At 40.5% G+C, this 21,774-nt stretch overlaps 1 protein-coding gene across 3 annotated transcripts in view; it reads left to right on the forward strand.

Moving 5' to 3' along the window:
• TBC1D22A (TBC1 domain family member 22A) overlaps window positions 1-21,774 on the forward strand; it is a 459,537-nt gene that overhangs the window by 376,400 nt on the left and 61,363 nt on the right. The gene's annotated exons all lie outside the window — the stretch shown is intronic.

Consider the following 21,774-nt stretch of genomic DNA (forward strand, 5'->3'; position numbering starts at 1 on the left):
AATGATTCAGAAACATCAAGCTGTGCAGCATTAGCCTATATAACAATGTGAGATTATTACTTATACGTTCATCTTCCTTGGCCATTTCCCTCTTATTTTTTTGTTACACTCCGTTGTCTAGGTTTGTCTATCAACTGTAATCTCTTCAGCATAGAGAATATATCTATGCTTAAATAGCACCTAATACAATGGAGTTCAATCCTAATTTACTATACTGTACTATAAATAATAAAACTTAAAGCAAGCATTAGCTGGGCCTGTTTGTGTGAAAGTTAATATTTATTATTCATCATTTTAAATCTCCACAGTCCTGTACAACTGTGTTGCACCCAGAAGTGAAAGTGCAGAGAGAGAGGCCATATCCATGATACTTGCTGCCCTACTGGAAGTAGGAACACCAGGAATCTCATAATAGAACCTTATTCTCATATGATTTGTAGCATAGTTTTGCAGATCTAAGATATCAGGATGAGCTTTTCGGGTTCTTATCCAAACCTTTTTTAAAAAACCAAAAACCAAATATTTTATTTTTCATTAAAGTATCAAACTACTTCCAAACCTTTTGAGATCTGCTCATCAGTAATCATTAGTTGCTTCAGATTCTTCTTGCATGCATAGCATTTTTCCTCCCAGCAGGCAAAGGTGGTGCAATCTGACTAAGACTGGCATCAGTGCAGCTGAACATTGAAGTGGTTTCCTATAAATGGGTCTTGACCTTTATTAATGCTAAGTATTCCCATCACCATTTTACTGAACTGAAATGTGACTAATCTTTTTGAATTGCTTATAATGTATTAGCCTATAGAGGATGGAGATTTACTTGGTCAGTGCCACCTCTGTGAATAGAGTGCAGGGGCAGGCTATTTGTTTATATGCATTTCTCACTAGGTATAAAGAACTGTGTAAAATGAAAAAAGAATTGCTTATCATTGGTTAACAGCTTTTCTACATTCTACTTGTTTTAAAATTATGGAGAAACAAGTTAAACGGAATATAGCTCTCATACAAATTTTCTGTTCTTGATGGTAACAACTAATAACTATTAATTTATCAATAATAAAAAATCTTGACCAGGTGGAAGAGAGAAAAATCAAGGGGTAAGCAACTCAAAGATTTTAGCATGAAACTTCTCCAACATGTTTGCTTCTGTGTGGGATATTTCAATGCAGAGTTTATAGTGTCACTTGCTAGTGAGCACTGATCAGTGAGCAATAAATCCAACTTGATGCACATATGTTCTCTGATCTTCTTTAGTCCTTGATCCTTTTGTGACCCAGTCTCGCTCCCTTATTTTCTTCCAAGTATTAAAGGATTGCAGTCATTGCCGATCGGATTTCTTCAGCCTTTCTTTATTCCAGTTATGCCTACTGTATTTGGGAAAGGAAAAACTCAAACTTAGAGTTAACTTTGAGTGCCTTCCTTCCTTAATCTACAGATTATGCCTGTGACTTTCTCAGATACTGCCTCAGTAGCCGTACTTTTAACTTGAGATTTCAATATGGATCAAAATATGCAACAAAAGGAATATCAACTCTAAGCTCTTTCCCACTCTTCGTATCAGTTATAGTTTCTGCCACAGCATAATGAAATTCACAGAATGTAGCAAAATATTATTTTTCTTTCTATTATTTCTGCAAATTAGCAAGAAACTAAATTGTACTAACATCTTCTGTTGGTGTGTACATTTTTGGTTGACTTTTAATACTGGCAAACAGTCTCAAATACCTACTGATAATCCCTGGCTAAATCAGGAAGTTGTGGCCTCAAGACAACATTCCAACTAACTACCAGTAAAATGGAGTAGGACAGACAGACTGTAATGGACTAGAGAAGTCTTTGGATGGTGGAGCTACTTGGTAACCAGGGAGAAGATACTTTCAAAACACGTTATGGAGTGTATCCTGATTTTCCATTAAGAATCAAAAAATAAGGTTGTTATATTCAGTGAAGTTACAGTTGCGATGAAGAGATGAGTCTAAATCCCTGAATGTTCCAACAGCGGAGAAGGATCTTTACTCAGAAAACTGTTGAGGACACTGGAACCTAAGCATGACCCAACAACTCAAGTATCTGGTTCAGGTGCTTTTGTCTGGATTCAGACTTCAAATTTTTAAATTTGCCTGAACAAATCTACAGTACTCAAAGGTAGGACTGATCAAAAAATGTAATTTTTGTCCTATGGGAAATTCCACTATTTTGGTATTTGTTGGTCCTAAACCAGGACAAAAAGTTGAAATATCAAAACTTCACAGAACTAAATTTTGTTTTGGAAATGTAGTAATGTTTCATTTTGACACTTTTGATCGAAACAACTAATCTGAAACAGAATGTCTTGTTTAGATTTTCCTGAGAACTAATTTTTTTAATTCCCAAAATTGATGTTTCTCTGCAGAAATTTTTGTGGAAAACACATTTTCCATCAAATACGATTTTGATGGAAAATTTTCAACTAGCTCTACTCAAACTTTTTAATTTAGTTCAATTATTTGTAGATATGAACCTTATATGGCAATGCATATGAGTGTAGCTAACGTTTTATATGTGTATTTATGCTTAGAGGCGTAGAGTACTGATAAGACATTCAAACATATGCATGATAAATTTAAATGTCACCACCTATGCAGGGATCACTTCTAGCATTCCAAACTTCTGAGCAACCTCAAACTGCTGACATATTTCTTTAAATAAGCTTGTAGGACAAATGTTTCCATTCTCTCCTTCTCCACCCTCTACCTGAAGTATGGAATTTCCTCTCAAAAATACAAAGGCGCAGTCCGGCCAGTATTAATTCCTGGACCAGTGTCAGGTTTAAGATCTGTATCTCACAACTCATAAGGGAAGAAACTTTGGGAAGGCTGAAATCTTAGCTTTCTAAAGGGGATAAGGCATTTCATTTCAGCTGTTAAAGGTCAAAGATATCAGACCATGTAACTATGATATGGTTATGTTTAAATTAATTGAGTATATGTACAAGTTTCTTTATTTTATTATAATTTTTTTCTCCCTCAGAGGCCAGTAACTTTGGCTAAATATCGTAAGGGAGTCTGATATTATTGCAAGCTGGTTATGGTATTTTTAATTTTGTTGAATGATTCTTGTTATAGAGATGAAGCATCAGCAATTCATTGAGTATTTGGTATTCAGTGTTAGCTGAGTTTAGTTTTGACTGGATACATAGATACACATATGTTTTGTTCTCTGGATGAGTATAACTCTCAAGGTGTGTCTACAGTGCCCTGCTGTTTGGACTAAGGGGGCGTAAATAGCAGTGCTGTGAAGCCAACATCCGGACCTTTAAGTTTGTGCCCACAGCATTCCCACGGAGGAGTTACAGCCCAGCACTTTGGTATGCACTGCTATTGAGACCCGTAGTCTGAACTGTGGGGCAGTATAGACATGTCTTCAGATTCCAGTACAAATATTCTCATTCACAGATTTGTAAGTGTGTTCCATGAATATTCTCTAGTATTAGCTTAATAATTGCTGTTTGTCTGAATATTACCCTTCTTCACTTGAATATTTGCATAAAGTGAACATAAAAGAGGAATAAATGCAATGAAAGGGAATCTGTTTTAAAGTGTGAACTAATATTCATAGATTTTTTTTTCAAGTTTTTGCCTGGCTCTTATGAGTTCATTAAAGAAACAAAAATATATTTTAAGAAAATACAACTTTAAAAAAGCAGAAAATAGCAAGCATTAAAATACTGAGGAAGAAGTAAAAGCTATGATGTATTATGGACAGAACATGGATTTGATAGCTGTGTGAAAAATAAATATAACTAAAATGCAGAGCATGTTATGGCAGTTGAAGCTGACAGCATCTCAGACTCTCACTGCTGCTGATTAGAATCTGTATCTTTAGAATACATGTCTTTGGAATATTTGTATTCACTTATGCTTTTGTGTGGTTTTGAAATTATCTGGAAGAGCTTCTGCTACAGTTCCTGATCAAATTGTATTGATTGTTCTCTGAGAAGTTAAGAACCTCTTGCCCCAAGCTAATGGGTGTACAAAACCCCACACTGGGACAACAAAAAGAGGTTAATGTTCAGGTCTGCAGACAGACTGCAGTCAGTTCAACCTTGCAACACCTACCAGAAAAAAACATGGACTTGGTGCCTTATAACTAGGAAGTAAACAGGGAATAAAAGGGAGGAAGTAGACTTCAGATGTTTGGGTGCCTTGGCAAGGGAAAGACCTTCTTTCCATTCTTAAGGGAACTAGATTTGTAAAGCTTGAGAACTGCAGCCAGCCATATACAAAGCCTTCCTGAGGAGTGGCAAACTTGCTTTTCCAGTGAGAGAGACTGCCCAGGTCTCCTTGAGCAAAGGAAAAACCTAAGGACAAAATTGCTTGCTGTTTGTTTGTTTCTCTGAATCAGCTGATACTATTTGACCTCTGAGTGTGTGGAAGATGGGGGTAACTGTGACTCCCTCAGGAAAAGGATCACTTAAGAACAAGTTAACAATTACTTAGACAAATTAGATGTCTTCAAGTCACCAGGGCCTGATAAAATCCATCCTAGAATATTCGGTGAGCTGACTGAGGAGGTACACCTCTACCCTGATATAACACGGTACTCGGGAGACAAAAAATCTCACCGCGTTATAGGTGAAACCGCATTATATCAAACTTGCTTTGCCCTCCGCCATTCCTTGTTCCCTGACTGACCCCTCCAGAGACCCTCATCCCTAATCACCCCCAGGATCCCACCCTCTACCCACCCCCCTGCCCCCTGACTGCTCTGACCTCTATCCACCCTTCCCCACCCCCTGACAGGCGCTCACTGGCAGCGGTGGGAAGTGGAGTAGCTCAGCCCCAGTCCACTCCACTCCGCCAGCTCCCAGCCACGGCACTCCGCTTCCCGCCATTGATGAGTGCGGAGAGGTTGGGAAAAGCATGCCCCCCCCCCACTCACCTGCAGCAGGAAGCGGAATGACTCAGTCCCAGCCCGGTCCGCTTTCCTTGCCCCAGCCCCAGCCCCAGCCATGTCACTGGAGGGTGGCTGCGGAAAAGTCCTGCACTCACCTGTGGCGGGAAGTGGAGCGCAATGGCTGGGAGCTGGCAGAGTGGAGCAGGCTGGAGCTGGGCTGCTCTGCTTCCCGCCGCCAGTGAGTGCGGTGAGGTTCGGGAAAGGATGCCCCCCGTACTCACCTGCGGCGGGAAGCGGAGCAAAGCAGCCCTAGCCTGCTCCACTCTGCCACTTCCCAGCCGCGGCGCTCTGCCTCCCGCCCCAGGTGAGTGCAGGGAGATTGGGGAAAGGATGCCCCCCATACTCACCTGCGGCGGGAAGTGGAGCGCTGCAGCTGGGAGCTGGCGGAGTGGAGTGGGCTGGGGCCGGGCTGCTCTGCTTCCGCTGCTGCTGGTGAGTGCAGGGGGGGATCCCTTCCCCTGAGCGACATGGCTGGGGCCGGGGCGAGGGAAGCAGAGCGGGCTGCTCCCAGCCCCCCGCTAATCCCCTGGGCCACTCTGGGACTGCGGGGCCCCCAAAAGTGCCGTCCCACAGCTTCTGCCCCCCAGATCCTGGGAGGGGAGCCCGAGACTCTCTGCCCCTTATCAAACCTGTCAGCCCCGGCCTGGCCCGACACCCTTAACATGCTGCTCACAGCAGCGTGTCAGAGCTTTACCATGTTGAATGTGAATTTGCGTTCTATCTGGTCGCTTTATATCGGGGTAGAGGTATATCTGAGACGTTAGCGATTATCTTTGAAAAGTCATGGAAGACAGGAGGGATTCCAGAAGACTTGAAAAAGGCAAATGTAGTGCCAATATATAAAAAGATAAATGACAACCTGGGAAATTACAGATCAGTCAACTTAACTTCTGTACCCAGGAAGATAACGGAGCAAATAATTAAGCAATCAATTTGCAAATATCTGGAACCGCAGTAACTGGGAGCTGTGGGGGGCCGTGCCTGCGAACAGTCAACATCAGCAAAATGTCTCGTGGCCTGCAATCAGATTAACCTGATGGGCTGCATGCAGCCAGCGAGCTGCAGGTTGCCCACCACTGATCTAGAAGATGATAATGTGATAAGTAATAGCATGGATTTGTCAAGAACAAATCATGTCAAACCAACCTGATAGCTTTCTTGACAGGGTAACAAGCCTTGTGGATGGCGGGGAAGCGGTAGACTTAGTATATCTTGACTTTAGAAAAGCTTTTGATACTGTCTCACATGACCTTCTCATAAACAAACTATGGAAATGTCCCTAGATGAAGCTACTAAAGGTGGGTGTATAAGTGATTGCAAAACCATTCCCAGAGAATAGCTATCAGTGGTTCATAGTCATGCTGGAAGGGCATAATGAGTGGGGTCCTGCAGGGATCAGTTTTGTTCAGTATCTTCATCAATGATTTAGATAATGGCATAGAGAGTACACTTATAAAGTTTGTAGACAACACCAAGCTAGGAAGGGTTGCAAGTGCTTTGGAGGATAGGATTATAATTCAAAATTATCTGGACAAACTGGAGAAATGGTCTGAAGTAAATAGGATGAAACACATTCTGGGATGTATTAGCAGGAGCTATGATCCCTGCTTACCTGATTTAATTTGGGGTTTTGAATAAAGAAATACTACTTTTTCCCTACTTTGCAGCAGAGGCATGTCCTCTTTTTGTCTCCAGCCACAGCCTATTGAGCTTTTATTGATGGAACACCCACACACACTGTCATTGACACAGCTCATGAGAGTAGAGTGGAGAGATTTTGCCAGTATAGAAAAACTGCAAATGCCCAGGATGTAATCCATGCTAACTGTTTACCAGCTGTATTGGTTCTAGAGACTGATTATAAAAATCCCTGTAGTTCTGATGAACAGAATGAAGCAACAAAGGCATTTTTATGGGCAGACTGCTCAGAAATCAAAATAATTCCAAAAACAGTAGGAAACCTCTAGAGAGGCTCTAATATAGCTAAATTCAGTTACAATATTTATTTTGATATCCACCTAAGTATTAGATTGGGTTTTATACTAAATTGGGGGGTATATGCAGGCTGTAATTCATTGCTTAGTGCAATGGTTCTCAACCAGCAGAGGTCTTCAAGGGGGTACATCCGCTCATCTAGATAGTTGCCTAGTTTTACAACAGGCTACATAAAAAGCACTCGTGAAGTCAGTACAAACAAAAATGTCATACAGACAGTGACTTGTTTATACTGCTCTATATACTATACGCTGAAATGTAAGTACAATATTTATATTCCAATCAATTTATTTTACAGTTATATGGTAAAGATGAGGAAGTCAGCAATTTTTCAGTAGTTGTATGCTGTCACTTTTGTATTTTTATTTCTGATTTTGTAAGCAAGTAGTTTTTAAGTGAGATGAAACTGGGGGTATGCACGACAAATGAGACTCCTAAAGGGATACACTAGTCTGGAAAGGTTGAGCCACTGGGCTAGTGTATTTGTGTGTCATTTGTGGTCTACAGTTGTGGTGGATAACCCGCAGGCTCTTCATAGCCAGTCAAATTGTTTGTGCTTGTGACATCGCAGCTTCAGCACCATTTAAGTTCTTGTAGTTTTTAAAAAAGTCTAGGCCTTATAGTTACAAACAAAACATTCTGAATGCTAATATGTGCACTTTTGTCTAGCTGAGTCTGTTGATGGACAGCTTGATCCAGTATCTGTAAGAGAAGCGTGAACTTCTCCTGGCTTCTGTGTGATGATACCAAGCAAGCCTTGGATGACAATTAAAATATCAACATTATTGGTTTTATTGCTCATCACTTCAGCAGAAATATCCACCTATTTGATTATCCATTGTGATTTGAAATTGTTAGTTACCAGTAGAGAAGATCTTCTGCATTCCTGGAGTCTTAACATTTTTCCTGCCCTACAGGAGGGGTTTTGTTTGTTTTTGTTTTAACAAATTTGTTGGTAGGGTTGATCAAAATATTTCCATCAAAACTGCTTTTCAATGCAAAACTCTTTTGATTAAACATTTTTTTTCCTAAAAGTGTTTGTTTTCCACTGAAAATTTTGACTTTTTTCATTAAAAAAAAATCTAATACACAAAAATAAAACAAAAAAATCCTGAAAATTGGAAAATTTTGGCTGAGAATGAAATTTTCAGCTGAAAAATTATGCAGAAAACTAAAACGTTTGGTTTGGAAATGCCACCATGGTGCCTCAGAGTTGTAGACTTGGTGTCTCATGCCCCATTCTCAGATTCAGGACTGGCTCTGAATCTGAGCTACTCTCACCCAAGATGTACCACAGCAGCTCAGCAAGTTGGAGAGGTCATGGTGCAACATGGGAGATGCAGTCTAACCAGGGAATCCCACCCATTGAGAACAACAGGGGCAGGAGACACTCAAATTACAACTCCCGTGAAGCATTAAGGCAGCATTTTCTAAATTTTGACCAAAAAGTAGAAATTTTCTGCACAAGGGGGTTTAAGGCTCCGGAATGCCACTCATATTCTCAATAGTTTTACTAGATATCTTAAAAGAGGTGTGTGAATCTAGTACTGACAATATAATTATCATATTACAAAGTTGTGATTTTTTTACACATACATTAGTATGTCTTTCATTTCATGCCTTTTGAGCAGGTTTACTATTTCTTCTGACTCCTATCCAGTTGTTTAGAGATGTGTAAGAAACCAAACCAATGTAGAACTTTTAACAGGTTTATGTGAAACCACAAGCCAAGGTCTTTGTATCAGCTTTTGTCTCCACCATGTCATGGTATAATTCCCCACTCTGAACCTTAGCGTCCAAAAGATGGGGTACCAGCATGAATTCCTCTAAGCTCAGTTACTAGCTTAGAACCTGTAGCGCTGCCACCAGCCAGGAATTCCAGTGCCTGGTACACTCTGGTCCCCCAAAACCTTGCCTAGGGACCCCCAAGACCCAGTCCCTCTGGATCTTAACACAAGGAAAGTAAACCCTTTCCCTCATCTTTGCCTCTCCCAGGCTTCCCCTCCCTGAGTTATCCTGGAAGATCACTGTGATTCAAACTCCTTGAATCCTAAAACAGAGAGGAAGATCCACCTTTCCCCCTCCTTCTCTTTCCCCTTCCCAGACTCTCCCTGAGAGAGAAAGTAATCCTAACACAGAGAGAAATTAAGCTTTCTATCCCCCTTCCCTCCTTTCTCCCCACCAATTCCCTGGTGGATCCAGACCCAGCCCCCTGGGGTCTCATCAGAATAAAAAAACAATCAGGTTCTTAAACAAGAAAAGCTTTTAATTAAATTTTACTGTTTTTCTTTCTTTATCTTTGTAAATTTAAAATGGCATAGGTACAGGGTCTTTCAGCTATAGACACTGGGAATACCCTCCCAGCCTAAGTATTCAAGTACAAATTAAAATCCTTTCAGCAAAATACAAATGTGAACTCCTTCCAGCCAAATACACATTTGCAAATAAAGAAAACAAGCATAAGCCTAACTCACTTTATCTACCTAGTACTCACTATTTTGAATCTATAAGAACCTGTATCAGGGAGATTGGAGAGAAACATGGTTGCGCATCTGGTCCCTCTGAGCCCCCAGAGTGAACAACAACCAAAAACTAACAGCACAGCACAAAAACTTCCCTCCCTCAAGATTTGAAAGTATCCTGTCCCCTGATTGGTCCTCTGGTCAGGTGACAGCCAGTCTCACTGATCTTGTTAACTCTTTACAGGCAAAAGAGAGATGAAGTACTTCTGTTCTATTAACTCTTACTTATCTGTTTGACAGTCTTACTTTTGCAGAGTTCACTAATATGTAGTGTTTAATGATTCCTCAAAATCCATTCAATCTTCAGTGTTCAAAGAGAAAATAAAACACTAGATTTTAGGTACTCTGTAAAAATGTCCATTGCTCTGTTTTATTGTAGCTAATCCTGATTTTGCTTGCTACACTGCTGCAATGAGTTGTTTGTGACCATTTCCATTTTGCACTTCTTATAACTTACTTAGAAGCTTTTGCTTCCAATTTGAAATTTGACAAAGTCTCAGTCAAACAGCAATGTTTTGCATGCAGTTTTGAAATGACCTAGTATAGTTATTTGATTGCAATGAATTTCTTAAGGTCGAAGAGTGGCAGATTAAAAAAATGATGCAGTTAGCCTATATCAGGGATCAGCAACCTTTGACACGCAGCATGCTAGGGTAAGCACCCTGGTGGGCTGGGTTGTTTACCTACCGCATCCACAGGTTCGGCCAATCATGGCTCCCACTGGCCGCGATTCACCCCTTCAGGCCAATGGGGGCTGCGGGAAGCTGTGACCAGCATATCCCTCAGCCCTCGCCGCTTTCCGCAGCCCCCATTGGCTTGGGAATGCAAACCGTGGCCATTGGGAGCTGCGATCGGCCAAACCTGGAGACATGGCAGGTAAACAAACTGGCCCAGCCCACCAGGATGCTTACCCTGGTGAGCCGCATGTCAAAGTTTGCCGATCCCTGGCCTGTATTATAAAGTAAGTATTGTTGAAAAGAGACACAGTGCTATAACCAGAATTAGAATTTTGGAGTTCCTTGCTCTCAGTTCTGTGCTCTGACCTTTAGACCATGGGCTGGGAGTGTGAACCAAGATTTCATACTAAACATTCACACTAGTCTGGCTTTTAATGCTTCAGTCTCTTTGGGGTATAGGGAGTGACTGTGCTGCAGGAGCAGGTCCCGAAGCACGAAGGCATCTCATTTCTGAGTTAGTCAGAATGCTTCTGAGAGCACATGCCACCAGATCAGCTACCGTTGTACGCTTCATGTGGTTACTCTTCCCTTACCAGTCTTTCCCTCCCACTTTCTGTATCAGTTCTGGTTCACTGGGAGCTGGAGGAGGCCTTGGAGAGTCCAGTGCTGTGACTCCCCACTAACCCTTTTATTTGTTGCATCTTCCTTCTTGCATGCCTGCACTAGCCAGCCATATTCCAGCTCTAAAAGCTTAATTTCCATGGATTTGAGGTTTAAATTTGATAATTATCAGTATTTAAATGTATATTTGTCTAAACATAGCATATTTACAGGATCACAATCTGTCCAAAATAAGAAAACATTTCTTCTGTAAACTTTTGCATTCTAGCTGATTTTATTAACTAGCATGCATATGACATTACTTGATATTTTATTTAGATTTGTGCTGTATCTACTAAATGTATGATAGCTACTGTCAATGTTAGTCTGAAATTTCTGACATGTACTGAAATGAGGCATTAGCTGAATAGTAAATTTACATACTACTTGTAAACAACCAGAGGCATATGTTGGGAATGTGTTCAAATAATGTCGTCATTCTCATGAGACCTGTAGTGAATAGAGCTTTTTGATTCTACACTTGAGAAGGTGAGAAGTGGCATGTGAAATTTCAGGTGGACTGACTTTCTTTTTTAGGAAGTTTTGGTTGGGGATTGGAATTCAAGTGCATAATATTTGCAACTGTAACTATGGAGTGGTCATTGATGTTCTTTAATACAATTCTGAACCCATAATTTGCCTCTGCAAACCCTCTAGTAATATGGCGATAGCTGCACGATAGTAAAGACATCATAAAACTTTAAAGTACCTGTTAAATCAGTTTGCCTAGAATAAACCTTCTAAAAGAAAGTAAGGTATCCAGCAGGATAAAGCAAAGTCATTTACACATGTTCACACAATTTTCTTGTTTTAGATCTTCAAAATTTCTTATCAGTCATCTCTTTGTAGAAAGATTTATAATTCCTGCATTTTGTGTACTTATGCATTAATCATACTGTTATACCAGATTTTGCCATTTTTGCCATTACCCTTTGTCCGCATAATTTAAAATAGTAGAGTTTACATGTCATCCTTTTACTCTCTTTTTCTACCCAAGAGTCTACATTGGGCCAAGAGTATTTATACCTTTTTAAATTGTGTTTGTGTGTGTGTTTGTACATGCAAATATATAAATTACGAGGACTGATTCCTATTCATAGTTTATACAGATGTAAATCCAGAATAACTATCAAAGATTAAATGAATGGCATTACTCTGTATTTATATTGATGAAACTTAGGTCAAGTCCTAGCAGTTGGTCTATTACATTTTTAATCTCAGGAATTTGAAGTTTTGAAGATGATTTTGTTTGTAAAATTTAAGGCTTTATCCTGTAATTGAATGTATGTATGTATGCATGCAGGTGCACCCTCATTGAAATGCGCTGCAGGATTGTGGTGTAAACTAGTTATTACCAGTAGTTTGAAGTTTGTTAGCATCTTTTTATATTCTATTTCATGAATTGCTGTGGAAAACCAACATCTGGGCTTTGACTCTACCTTGCATAATGAGTTCAGCAAAGTTACATACTCCTCTCTCTCTAAACAGTAATTTGGATGTAGTCTGAAACATGCTGAACACGCTCAACTCAAAATGACTTAATTGAGTAGTTCACCGTGCAACAATTGCTCTTCACAACACAGGACCTAGCATTTTATTCTTGTCTGTTGTCATCAACATATAGGACCTAATTAAACTGGAGTTCAGTTACTGACTCCACTGAGGCAGTTTGGGTTCACAATCCCATATTTCCGTACCTCACTCAAAGTAGTTTACCTCACAGATGGAAAATAAAAGAACAATATCTGAGACAGAAAATAGCTGAAGTTAAAATATGACACAATTTTCACATCCTTCCCTGCGTGGATTGAGAATCAATTGTGTAGAGCTTCCAGACAGCCGAGTAGTGAGAAACACCAGGTAACTCCTGATTTCCAGTTTTTCACTTAGTTGTAAATGTGCTTTCCATTACACCAACCCTAACATTTTTTTTTAAAGTACATATATATTATATGTTGAACATTTTTTAAATGTTGTAAAATCTGCCTTTGATTTGAGTGCAAGATGTAAAATTCATTTAATTTGTCTGGTCCGTGTTTAACTCATCACAGAGCTAAATGATGAGTTCTTTCATATTCGTAAGCGTGTCAATTTCCCTAACTGCTGCTATAATTCTGAAATTTTCATAGATTCAAAAGAAATAGCTCTGTGAATGGTTGGCACTGTTAAAAATAAAATATTTATGCATGAAATTGAGAATATATGGTATTAAAATGCAAAAGGAAAAATATGACTTTCTGCTGATTTTAATAGCATTAAGCATAGTATAATGTTTGAAACATATGGAAATGAAAATTAGGGACCAAATTCTGCAGTAAGTCCAGAGTGACTTTATTGACTTCAGTGATTTAGGTCCAGGTCCTTGACTGGTGTAAACTAGTATATCTCCACTGGTTTTAACTTAGCTACAAAAATTTACACAAGTTGAGGATCTGGTCCCTAGTGAATTATTCTGAATTTACACCAGTGGGAGAGCACAATTTGACCCATTAGTTATGCCCTAGATAGTTATGTACAGACATTTCAACATAACCAGTCCTGTATCACATTGTCTCACAATAAAGTGATGTCAGTTCTGCATAATTAATCTTTACAAATTGTTGTTGCACTGTCTTTGGTGGTTCAGATGTAATTCAAGGTGTTGACTTGACCTTAACAGCCATAGCCTGTATGGTGCCTAGAGTTCAAATGTATAAAGTTTATTAATTGAAATTGAGCTTGTTGGTTATTTGAGATACGATCTCTTCCCTCATGCCGTGCTGTTGAATGTGTATCTCTTGAATGAAATTTTATAAATAAATAAGAATACTGTAATAGAAATCCAGGTACTCACTGGAATTTAAATATATCCTATTTTGAGAGTTTAGACCTGTCTTCAATCAAACTAAAATCTCTGCCTGTCTCTATGACAAAGCCCTTCCCACTACGGTACTTCCTTTCCTGTTCACAACTGACAACATCACCATCCTGCCTGTCATGCAGGCTCATAAGCTTGATATCATCTTTGACTCAGGCATCTCTAGGTCCTCACATTCAAACTAGCCAATTCTTTCCGTATAATATATAGGCCTTTCCTATCCATCTACCCAGCTAAAACTCTTGTCCAGGCTCTCACCATCTTGTCTTGATTACTGCAACATCCTTTTTTTCTTACCCCAATGCTTGTATTTGCAAGAGGAATGGAAACACTTTCCTTAGTTAAATGCAAAACAGACATTAGACCTGATATCCACCCTTTGAATTCTGTGGTTGTGGTACAGATATCCCGCTGTCTATGTAAACAGACTGGGCTGGACAGCATGGAATCGTGCATGCTAGTTGCAAGTCTTGGTCCTTCAGACTCCTGGGAAAGTTTGGCTCCTTTGCTACCATAAAGTCTCCTCATATCCCACTACTGGATGTGGCATGTGCCCTTGATATGATATTTAAAGGAGGTGGCCGTCCTGCTACTAGTCTGACCAAACTCTCCCCCATTTTCCTTGCTGAAACAGGAAGTGGCCGTACTAATAAATGATTTTAAACATTTGTATAAAAGCTGAAAGTAACTCACCTGTGAATCTTATATCTGGAAGCACAACAAAAGACCTATTTTATGGCTTGTTAGTAGCATTTAGTATACCTGATATATATCATACCACAAAATTTCAGTGTGTAGGGAGAAGGATAGCTCAGTGGTTTGAGCATTGGCCTGCTAAACGCAGGGTTGTGAGTTCAGTCCCTGAGGGGGCTATTTAGGGAATGGGGTTAAAAAAAAAACTGTCTGGGGATTGGTCCTGCTTTGAGCAGGGGGTTGGACTAGATGACCTCCTGAGGTCCCTTCCAACCCTGATATTCTATGTTTAACCTTTTCCTGGAGAATAATATAGTACTGGAATCTTATCAAACCAGCAAAAGCAGTACGGGAGAACATACACTGTATCCTGCTCGCTAGTAATTTTTCTGATCTCTGGGGAAAAAATTACTTTGTCTGCAGAGATATGTATTTCCCTTAAGTTACCACCACACAAACAGAGAAAGCAGCTCCTTTGTATAAAACAGACTCCATTTGTGCTTTCATTATTGTAACAAAACAACCTCAGTCAGAATTTTAAAGCATGCAGTTCCAATAACATTTGAAGGAAAGGATTATTTTATTCCTGGTGAAAAAGGAGAAGAGCAGTGCACTTGTAGCAGTCATATTTTTTCCATGGAAACAGTGAATGAAATTGGCAAGATATGTATTTCTAGACATAAGCAAAGGAAATGTATTGCACATACAATTCTGATTCAGTCAGAACAGAGCAAAAATATTTAACTGTTCCAAGCAATTAACCTTTCTTTCTTTTTCCTAAGTACTTTTTTTTTTTTATAAAGACACAAATTTTCTTGTTCTTTTATTTCCGGGATCAGCAACCTTTGACACACGGCTTGCCAGGGTAAGCACCCTGGCGGGTTGGGCCAGTTTGTTTACCTGAACCATCTGCAGGTTCAGCCGATCACGGCTCCCACTGGCCGCAGTTCACCATCCTAGGCCAATGGGGGCTGCGGGAAGTGGCGCGGGCCAAGGGATGTGCTGGCTGCGGCTTCCTGCAGCCCCCGTTGGCCTGGAGCAGTGAACCATGGCCAGTGAGAGCCATGATCAGCCAAACCTGCGGACGCGGCAGGTAAACAACCTGGCTCGGCTCGCCAGGGTGCTTACCCTGGTGTGCTACGTGCCAAAGGCTGCCGATCCCTGTTTTATTTCATTCTTGGGGCTGACTAGTAGTTCTCTGGAATGCAGTATCATAGGCTTGTTTGACTGCAGAGGGCTTTCCAGGCTGCATTTATCTTTCTTTGGACTGTTACCTTTGTTCGGTCTCCTTCATGTGAACAAACATTCCCAACAAAACTAACATGACTGAAATTTTTCTAAAGAAATAGAATCTCCAATACTACGTGGAAACTCCATCAAAGATTTGTATAAACATCTTCTACAGGAATAAATTGCAAAAATGCACTACAGATTTAAGGGATAAGAGAATATGTTGCAGTGGTGACAGCCTAACACAGTGGGATCCTGGTCTATGACTTGGGTTCCTAGGTATTATGGTAATACAAATAATAAATAAGAGGTTGGTCATCCAAATTAGTGTGTCTTTCTGCAGTGTCTTGCTAGTGTTAAAATACACATTTCTCCTTGAGGCTTTAACGAAAGATGTCCAGGCACTTTTGCTTACCAATCTCTTATGAATGCTAGTATATACAATTTTATTTTTTCATCTAAATAAATATCAATTATTTGGTTGGAAACTGCAGACCTGAATCCTTCTCTTTTTGCTAAAACTTGTTCAGTGAATACTGTGGGAGTAGGAAGAGGTTGGATGCGAGACAATTTTCAAGTAAAATTGCCAAGAGAAAACGAACAGACAATTATCAAAATGAATAATTGGATGAAACAACAATTACATTGAATTAATTAATTGCTTCTCATTAGACTAGTTCAGAAAAACCTAATCAAAAGATGGATTTATAGCGTATGGTTATTTTTAAAACTGTGCTCAGGGTAGTCCACATAAGATTATTTTTTTCTAAACACCAAAAGATGTCCCAGAATAAACAATTGTACTTGACTTTAAAACAAAAAACATTTAATTTTAAAATGAGTAAAGAAACCAATAAACAATTAAATTGACAGGGATTATGCAAATCCTTTATATTATGTAAAAGAATAGTAAATAAAATGCAATATATCAATATTTAAAATCAGCTTCTGATTAGCAATTACATCTTAAAACATAAGATGAAATCACAACAAAATGTGATTTAACTATGGTAGAACTAGTATCACAGATGAGTAAAATTCAAAAAGCCATAAAATCAGCAACCATGTTATTCAATCAATTAATTACTCAAGGCCCTAAGCATATTGGCATATGTCTCCTGTTGAGAGAGGCTAATCACTAAGCATCATTAAAAATTCAATGCATCACTTAAATATAATATCAAATAGCCAAGACAAATTCAATGTAAATAAACTAGTTTACAACACTATAACTTACTTTAATCAAAAAATCTTAACAATTATGATAAAAGTTGATAAGCTAAATATGCTGATATACTTGAAAATAATACCAACTTAAACAAGATTAATAAAACTAGTAATTCTTCTCAATTCTCTCAAGAATATAGAATTCTAGAATGAATCATAATTCTTAAAGCACATTTAGTCATATGACCACTGCAGCTCAAAATTGAGGAGTGTTTACATACATGCTCCATGCTGGTGCAGAGTGTTGGGGTGCAGGAGAGGGTGAGGGGTGTTAGCTCTGGGATGGAGTTTGGTGCAGGAGGGGGCTCCAGGCTAGGGCAGGAGATTGGGGTTCAGGATGGGGGTGCAGGGTCTGGGAGGGAGTTTGGATGTAGGAGGGGGTTCTGACCTGGGCAGGGGGAGGATGTGCAAGGTTCGGGCTCTGGCCAGGAGGCACTTACCACAGGCAGCTCCCAGCGGTATTTCTGGCCAATGGGAGCTGTGAGGATGGTGCTGGGGGCTGGGGCAGCATGTGGAGCCGTCTCCCCACCACACACTCTGCCAAGGGCACACAGAGACATGCCAGCAGCAGCCGGCCACTTCCGGGACTAGCGTGGAGCCATAGCAGAAAGGCAACCTTCCTGAGTGCCCCACTGTGCAGCAGGACTTTTAGCAGCCCAGAGATCACAAGGGGGCAGCCAGCGAACCTGGTGGGCGGACAGAAATGTTAGAGGGGCTGGATTCAGCCTGCGGGCCGTATTTTGCCCATCCTTGTCCTAGAAGAAGTGTGTTACTATGACAACATAGAAGGCAAAGATACAATAACCACATACATCATAACTGTTACAGTAACCCTGCAGAATGAACCAACTGGTTTTGGGCTTAGTGGGTTAAACAGGCTAAAGTTTGGAGATGGTGAAAGATAGTAATATATTCTAAGTGAGTATTAGGTGATGTGTAAATTGAAGAAAGGTGAGCAGTTTACAAAATGGGTTAGGTGTGAACAGGTCTTTCTGTCTTTCAGTTACTTTGCATAAAAAGGAAACTGTTTGGATGGTCACAGACAAAGCACATTCATAAAGTATAAACACAAGCAAGATTAACATGCAGGAAAGTAATTAAAGGAGAACAAGGCTCTTAGTAATTGGAACAAACAAAGGTAAACCTGTAACAATTTAAGGGTATGTCTACATTGCAAAGAAAACTCTGTAGTGCCTGAGGCCAGGTCTACACTACAGACCTACAGCACAGTGGCTTTCAATCTTTCCAGAATAAATACTCTTTTTAGGAGTCTGATTTTTCTTGCATACCCCAAATTTCACCCCCTTAAAAACTATTTGCTTACAAAATTAGACCTAAAGATACAAGAGTGTCACAGCACACTGCCACTGAAATTCATAACTTTCTCATTTTTACCATACAATTATCAAATTCACTGGAATATAAATATTTTACTTACATTTCAGTGTGTAGTACAGAGGTCGGCAACCTCTGGCGGTTCGCCAGTGGGAGCCGTGATTGGCCGAACCTGCCGATGTGGCAGGTAAACAAACTGGCCCGGCCCGCCAGGGTGCTTACTCTGGCAAGCTGCATGCCAGAGGTTGCCGACCCCTGGTATAGTATATAGAGCAGTATAAACAAGTCAAGTCATTGTCTGTATGAAATTTTAGTTTGTATTGACTTCTCTGGTGTTTTTTATGTAACCTGTTGTAAAACTAGGCCAATATCTAGATGAGCTGATGTACCTCCTGGAAGATCTCTGGGGTACACGTACTGCTCACTGAGAACCACTGCTGTATCGGTATAACTGCATCGCTCAGGGATGTGAAAAATCCACACCAGTGAGCGACGTAGCTATACCAACCTAACCCCGGTGTAGACAGCACCGTCAACGAGAGAGCTTCTTCTGTTGACACAGCTACTGCCTCTTGGGGAGGTGGGTTAACTATGCTGACAAGAGTAGCTCCAGCCCAAGCCTGAAAGTCTACACTGCTATTTTTAGCCTTGCTGCCCAAGCCCCACAAGCCCAAGTCAATTGATCCAGTCTCTGAAACCTGGTGCTATAACGTTTTCTTTGCAGCGTAAGCATACCCTAAATTATCACATACAAAAATGGAAACAAAGCTAGTTTGCAATGAAAGATCCAACATGTTATATAACTTTATAGTTAAAAATGCACAGTGCCAAGTCAGTATCAAATAAAAATATTCTGAACTTTATCGACACACACACAGAGTGAAGTGAGATTGTGAAGTTAGAAGATAGCTTTTCTGACTCTCACATGCAATATATTGTTGCAAGGGAGAGACATCTCTCACCAGCAGGTGATTCTCCCTCGCACTGGCAGAGACAGCACAGCTGCAGGATGTTAAGTGTGTCAGATACAAGGTATGAGCAGAACAGTTATTTAACAAAGTTGCTACCATTCAGTAGCACTTAAAGTGAGGAATTAAGTTTAGACAAAAGAACAGTTAACCATCAAACAATGACTTTTCACAAAGATCTAACATAATACAGTACAGCACCAGATTCTTGAAAATACACAGCAAGACAGTTATAAATTCAGTGTTATCTCTTTAAGCGACAGTAAAATAGCTTTAGAAGGCTGTCAGATCATCCTTAACATACCAAAAATGCAAATATTTCCTCAAATTACAGTGCTCTATAGGTGGAAAACAGATAATTGAATTTAGGCACAAGTACTTAGTTACACAAGATGTTAGATTTAAATCCTGTAACTCAGTTCAATTATGAATCTTAGAATATTTCAAATCTTAAGGCTACTTTAAGGCTCTATTTCTTTCCTGCTCCCATTTAATCTTTCTTGGTGTTTATTTGGTATCAGGATATCTTAATACTATCTACAGAAATTAAGTTAATTAATTTGGAATTTCAATTCCAGGATTCAGAACCGTGGTCTGGCTACATTGAGCAAGAATCTGAACTCAAAGGGAGTTCAGAATTCTAGAAAGGCAGTAAATTCTGGCTTTGTTCAAAGCACGAAAATTCCCTAGTCTTAGTAGTAAATACTGACTTTTAAATCTTTGTGTGTTTTGGAGCAAAGTGGGATTCATCTCACCTTTCCTTTAGTTTCCAGGGAACCTTCTGGTGTGGTGATGATTTTTTCTTGGTATATTTGATTTTCAGGAAAGCCCTTGCTTTTCTAAAGCTGCTTATATATGGGACTTTGGACCTTTAAGGTCCAAAACCCAGGTTCTTGTCTTTAAAGGACTTTTAGTTAAAAGTAACTCTTGGGAGAGAAACATCACTATACACTGCTTCTGCGAATAGAGAGGCTCATCTTGGATCAGAATTAGGATTCCATGATGTCTGGAATCTCAGGACCTGCAGCGAAGACTGGATTGCTCCGATGGAGAATTTAAGTGGAGAATGTGAGTGGAGAGAGAACAATGAACAGGGATTTGATGCAGTTTTTCTTCCATGCAGTTGTAGGGAGGGGCTTGATCTACATATCCGGTGATTTTCCATTGCACCTTTTAAATCTTGGGAAGGTATTTCCTTTTATTGCAAGTGATAATTCATTCACTGGACAATTTATGGCAAGTTTCCTACTCATCCAGTAGGTGACATTATATATTATTTGGCTTTAAAATTTTATTGTTCCCTAGTTGTAAAACTAACATTGGTTGTTACTTTTATTAATTTTACAAATTAGGGAATGTTATGAGGGTACTTTTGAAATTACCTTATTCCTTTGCATATTGTTAAGAAGTGCATTAGTGAAGTGAGGTATTGTGGTCCAATAGTTTCTCTTGTACTTTTCTAAAAGCCCTCATGGACATCCTGACAAACAGACTGGCCAAGTTCCTTCAATAACTTTATTGACAGTAAGCCGCTCCTTCCTACTATGAGGCAAATATAGTTATTATTCTGGAATCAAAAAAGACAAAATTGAATGTTCCTTTTATGGGCTGATCTGAATGCTTAACTTGGATACTAAGATTTTTGCCTAAATTGTTTCTGAGGATTAATCTGATGTTCCCAAAGTTGGTGAAGAGAACAGACTGGTTGTGTTTAAGAGCATTATTAGCTGACAATATCTGATTGTCATCATATGCAGAAAAGTTGTTTGACTCAGTTGAGTGAAATTATTTAGAGAAAGTTAGGGTGCCTAAGTTTGGCTGAAATAATAATACGTGGTTGAATTAGAACACTACATACCTTCCTTACTGATTGTGACAAGGTTGGGACTCACCACCGCAGCGCCTCCTGCTGGTGACTCCAGGAATTCACTCAGTCCAGTGGAGCGCCCTCTTTCAGTGGTGTTCCACCCGTTGTCTTGCCCTCAGTTGGCGTGTCTGGACCTGCTCAGCGGCGTCCTCTTCAAGCCACTGCTCTCCGGCAGTGCCCCTTAGTCCATCCTCACCACCTTCCAGGGAGGGTGGGGATCAAGCAGCTGTCTCTCTACACCCCAGCCAGTGTGGGCCACTGCACCCCCAAAGTCACACCCCTCTTGGCAGGGGGCTGGTGCAGCCCTAGGCGGCCGCTCCCATCGGGAAGGGGGGGACCTAGGTCCGCCCCCTACTCTGGGTCCCAACCCAGGGACCCTCTAGTGGCAGCCGTCCTGCCATCCTCCTCTCTCTCCCTCTGTCCATGTCCCTGGGCTGCTTTCCCTTCGGCCCCTCACACCAGCTAGGCCCTTCCCCTCAGGGCCTGCAGCCTGGCAGACACCAGGCTGGAGTTTCCTTCTGCTCCCCCAGGCCTGCCCAGCACTGCGCTGTCCCAGGTGTTAATCTCCCAGCTCTGGAGACAGACCGTCCCCTCTCGAAGGCCTGGAACAGACTGACTCTCCTCTCCTTGAGCAACCTTTATATAGGACTGAGCCAAGCCCTGATTGGCTCCCTATAAGCCCTTCTCTTATTGGCTGGTCATCGGCGCAGGCCCACTGGCCTGCTGCAGCCTAAATTCTCAGGGATTGGGGCAGGCACCCCACCACACTGATGAAACCTTTTATGTGTAAAATTAGAAATAATGTTAG

Source organism: Gopherus flavomarginatus, chromosome 1 (genome assembly GCF_025201925.1).
Source record: "Gopherus flavomarginatus isolate rGopFla2 chromosome 1, rGopFla2.mat.asm, whole genome shotgun sequence".
Lineage (NCBI taxonomy): Eukaryota > Metazoa > Chordata > Testudines > Testudinidae > Gopherus > Gopherus flavomarginatus.